The 5,478-nt window shown below is 35.0% G+C and overlaps 1 pseudogene; it reads left to right on the top strand.

The window, feature by feature from the left end:
- The first annotated feature begins 231 nt into the window (after positions 1-231).
- LOC149543494 (serine carboxypeptidase-like 50 pseudogene) lies at positions 232-2,168 on the top strand (annotated as a pseudogene).
- The last annotated feature ends 3,310 nt before the right edge of the window (positions 2,169-5,478 follow it).

The following is a 5,478-nucleotide window of genomic DNA, read 5'->3' as shown; positions in this document are numbered from 1 at the left end:
AATTTAAACTTAGATAATAATAATAGTATTATAGAAACACATTCACCATTTGGACTCAATCAGTTGAGCTATAATCTAAATTTACCAAATTTATAGCAGTGATACTGGCAATTGATAAAGATTATATGAAAATGAAAACAAGAGGATGATAAGGAAACGTGCACACACTCAACAAAATAAGTTGTTTTTGGTCCAAGAAGATATTAAAGTCTCTACCGCGCAACTGACAAATGGAAGCTGGACTAGTGTGATTGTTTCATGGTATAATGTAGATCGTGTCGAAGAGGGACGCAGCCACCTTCGATCTCTAATCAGATCGTGTCAACGTGGGAAGCAACCACCTTCGATCTCTCATATCTGGAGAGAATTTAGAAGATGGGAATCTCATATGAAAAAAGACGAGATATTCAGGATTTTTAAGAAAGCCAGCCTTATTAAAACCCAAAGCCCTTTACATTTGTATCTACTCTGTTATTTTGTCAAACTGGGTTACCAATTCCTCTTGGAAACACACAGGAAAACGATGGGAGCAAAACTGAGGATTTCAGAATGCATATCGATATCAAGCAAGGCCTCAGCAATACTATGCATATTAATGGCAGGACTGGTTTTGCCCCGTTCCTTGCAGCCAAGAGATGGCTGCCTCATATCATCGTTTATTTCTCCTCTTTTGTGGGAAAACAACTTTGTGTTTCCAGAGGAAGCATTGCCTACCAAATCTGGGTACATAACTGTGAATGCATCTTCTAGAGCAAGATTATTCTATGCATTTTATGAAGCAACAGAGCCCACAACATCCATTGCACATACGCCAATACTTTTATGGTTACAAGGAGGACCTGGTTGCTCAAGCATGATTGGGAATTTCTATGAGCTTGGCCCATGGAGGGTTTCTTCAGACCAAAGTCTACATAAAAATCAATCACCATGGAATCAAAAGTTTGGTGTTTTGTTCATTGATAGTCCTGTGGGTACCGGCTACAGCATAGCCGAGAAGTATGAGGACATTCCTGTTCATCATAACAAGGTAGCAGAACATCTTTTTATAGCTTTGAAGGAGTTCTACAGCAGTAATGATGATTTCAAAAACAGGGTATTGTTTGTAACAGGGGAGAGCTATGCCGGTAAGTATGTTCCCGCATTGGGTCATTATATTTTAATAAAATCTAAAACGGGTCAGAAAAATACGATGAAATATGAAATGGGTCTAGCTGAGAATGAAGAATTGAATCCATTTGCTGATGGTAGTATAAATCTGCCATTTAAACTTGGAGGGCTTATTATTGGTAATGGAATTACTGATCCAGAGATTCAGGTACAGTCCCATGCCAATGTAACATACAATTTTGGACTGATTGATGGAAAACAAAGAAGGCATGTTGAGGAATTTCAAGAACAGATTGTGGGTTTTATTCATAAGCAACAATGGTTTGATGCCTACAAGGCTAGGACAGCATTAATGGACTGGATTGAGAATACCACTGGTCTTGCAACACTTTTGGATGTGAGGAGGAGTGTCCCATACCATTGTTTCCCTGATGGTAGTGAATTCCTTGCCCCCTTTTTGAATGAGAAATCAGTTAAGGCTGCTTTGAATGCTGAGAAAAGTACTAATTGGGTCTCATGTAATCTCACGGTGAAAAGGGCTATGGCAGATGATACAATGAAGAGTGTGAAATGGATGGTGGATAAGGCTCTAGAGGAGGTTCCTGTTTTGTTGTATCAAGGTCATTATGATATCAAAGATGGAGTTGTGAGCAATGAGGAATGGATGAGAACACTAAGATGGGGAGGGACTCACAAGTTCTTTCATAAAGAGAGAAGCTTATGGTATGTGGGTGATAAACTTGCTGGTTATTGGAGGTCTCATGAAAATCTTAGTCATGTTGTGCTTCTTGGTGCTGGTCATGAAGTTCCAGCTGACCAAAGTCTTCACTCTCAGAAAATGGTTGAAAAATGGATTGCTGAGCATCTGACTTGTTAAGGACAAGTGAGATATATATGTGGCACAGGACAAGTTTAAACTCTAGTGCTATATTCAGGATTCATGGTTAGGATGAGTTGTTGTTTGTTAATAATCTCTCCTTTGCTAGGAAAGCTATCCTTTTTTCATTAATGTTGTCATCATTTTCTTTAACTTAAATAAGAGCAGCAATCTACTTCCTATATTTTAACATAGTAATGGTAATGTGCTCCAGATTACCTTAGTGCAGTTATTGTGTCAAGGTGTTCGTGCCTTTTAACGTCTTTTTAAAAATTTCTTCATGTTTAAGTATTCATTTACTTTGCACATTCTAGAGCCTATCTAGTTATTTCACAAGTATTTTAGATTTTAATTATGTTTTAAGTGTGCAAATTATCTTTCTGTCACCTAAATGTCCCAATATTAACTGATTTAAACCACGTCAGAATTGAAGCTTTTGGACATAATTTATTGTGTGCTCGAACAGCTTTCTCAGGAGTCCGGAGTTGGCTAATTAGAGGTCATTATTGGAATGAGAAGCCAGCTGATTAGAGGTTGGTCATAGGTCATTATTAGAAATGAATATCCATATTCTTACGTGATCTCTTTAGCTTAGGGTCTGTTTGGTTCGTGGAATTTTAAAAATCGAGATTTCTACAAAACTTGGTTTAGCCAAACCTCAAAGTTTTTCAAATCTTCATTCCGATTTTGAGGATTTTACTTGAACCGTTTCTTTTCCTCGTGTGGAGACACATTTTTTTGGTTAAGCATGGAGTTGAAGACAAATTTCAAAAAGTAGTCCAATCTATTTTTTACACTCTTAAAAAACATAACTAGGTTTTGATTTTCAATTCCTACTTGCTAGTAGGAAGTTGAAAAACCTAGTTTTGAGGCAAAATTGGAAGTCTGGTATGCTAATTCCATTTTTTCAATTTTGAAACAAATGCAAAAAAATTCAAATTTTGATTTTGAAAAATCCAATTCTTGTCATCTTCCAAGAACCAAACGGGCCCTTATACTATATTTGGATTGTCCTATATTCCATGCAAGAGGTATTTGTCCTATATATCTAATTTTTTTGAATTTTGAGTTTGTGGTGATATAGTTTCGATATTTTTGAACTGAACTTCTGGTGCTACAAACCTTTGAATTTGTGATTTTCTTTATGATTACAAGTTCACCATCATTAAGATTTATTGATTTAAAGCTTTCATCATTGCTTGTCTCTTTCACAACCCAATTTGTTTGCGTATGATGCCTTAAATAATGGATGCGACTATTCTCGAGACAAAATGCAAAAAATAAAAAACACAACAGATTTTTCTAAATTCTTCATGATCTGATTGTTTTGTAATTAAAAAAAAAATTATTATTTGTTCTTCATTTTTCTAACAAAACAAAACTTCCATTAACCAAAGTTCTAGTTGAAGTATTTTAAAGTCAAAGTTCTAGTTGAAGTATTTTAAAGTCAGTGCACACGTCCTAGTCAGTCCGGTTTTTCCTGGGCTTCTAGTGTTTGGTAAAACAACTGGATTATGGTTATTATAAATTGAACATTCTGGTATGTATTTAGCAAGATATTAAATTCCTTCATTTTTCATTGATTCAAATGCTTGCATTGCTTTGAAATTTCCTCAATCAAGTTTTGTTTGGGAGTTATGTTATATTTATTCTCTTGACCATGATATCAATGTGGCTAGTGGACATGAAACTAAATCTATTTATACTATAGAATGATATCAATGTGGCTAGTGGACATGAAACTAAATCTATTTATACTATAGAATGCCTTCTGTAATTGTGGACATTGAAGTAAGATTGGACTATGTTTCACATCTTCCCAATTTCAAAACTACATACTAGTGCTTTTGAATATAAAATTTATTGTAAACAAAATCTTTAATATGTAAATAGGAAATTGTCACCATTGTATGGATGACAAATAATTCTCTTTTCTTGTTGTCTAAATTAGCCCTGAGATGTTAAAATGGTGAAGTTAAACATATTAGAGGATGAATTTCTTAGGATTAAACCATAGACAGAAATAACAATTACATACAAATATAAACAATATCAAAAAATATTGAATCACACAGAAGAGAATACAAGACACCAAAATTTAACATGGTTTACTGAATACTTGGGCTACATCTACCAAACAAGTCTAATATTATTACGATCCAATGATTACAACCTGATTACAATCTGTAATCCCTTATAGCTCAATACCACCACAAGAAACAATTTTTGCATCGTACACACTATAAAAATCCCTAATCCTAAGCTCCTTTATACAAGTATTTTTGTCGCTTTAGAGTTATTAATTATTACATGTCAGCCCAAAATCTTGATAAAATTGGGCCTAAATTTTTTTTCATTCTTCCCTGAACCTCAAAGAATTATGAAGTATGTACAGTACTTCCCTGATCAATCACCACAAACTAACAATCTCTCACTTGGGGACTGATCAGGGTCCACACTAGACAACAATCTTCCACTTCGAGACTAATTCTATAGCTATGTTGCTACTCCATGAGGCTCCCATTGGATCAAACCACCCTAGACTCTATTGTTCTTTTATTCTATTCAATCTACAAGACCAACTGAAGCTAAATAGGAGTTTAGCTTCTCCCTTGTCACTACCTTTGTAAACATATCTACTGGATTGTAATCTATATGTATCTTGTCTAACTTTAACTATTCATCATCCAAAACTGACCAAATGAAATGGTACTACAATTGTATGTGTTTTGTCTTTGAATGTAGAGCATAATTCTTTACAAGATGAATGTCACTCTGACTATTTATAAAAGAATAATTGTCCCTCTGAGGGTGTCCCAATTATTCCAAGAAGAATTGAAGCCATATCATTTCCTTGGCTGCCTTTGTAGCAACAACATACCCTGCCTCTATAGCAGATAAAGCGTTCACCTTCTATAACTTAAAAAAACCCAACTCACTATTGCTCCACCAATAGTAAATAGATAACCTATAGTACTCTGCCTGGTATCAATATCCCCTGTCAAATCTGAGTCAACATAGCTTTGTAAATCAGTAGTAGAGCCTCCAAAATGTAAACACTTACTAGATGTTCCTCTCAAATATTTGAGAATCCATTTCACTGCATTCCAAAGTTCAATTCCTGGATGACTCATATACCTGCTAACGACTCCCATTGTATGTGCAATATCTGGCCTTGTACATACCATAGCATACATCAAACTTCCTACAGTTGAAGCATAAGGTACCTTGGACATCTTATCCTCCTCTTCTTGTGTCTTTAGACACATCTCCTTAGTCAACTTCAAATGACCAGGTAAAAGTGTGCTAACAACTTTAGCATTCTCCATTGAGAAACATTGCAACATCTTCACAATATAATCAACATGAGATAATGTCAATTTCATGTTCTTCCTATCTCTTCAAATCTTTATACCAAAGATTTTTTTTGTTTCCCCCAAATCTTTCGTAGAAAATGCATGTGTTAACTGATGTTTCAGCCCCTAATTTGATCC

The sequence above is a fragment of the Cupressus sempervirens genome, chromosome 8 (assembly GCF_028749045.1).
Source record: "Cupressus sempervirens isolate cs-2001-9-10 chromosome 8, ASM2874904v1, whole genome shotgun sequence".
In the NCBI taxonomy this organism is placed as follows: Eukaryota; Viridiplantae; Streptophyta; class Pinopsida; order Cupressales; family Cupressaceae; genus Cupressus; species Cupressus sempervirens.
This window is presented reverse-complemented; position numbering and strand designations above follow the sequence as displayed.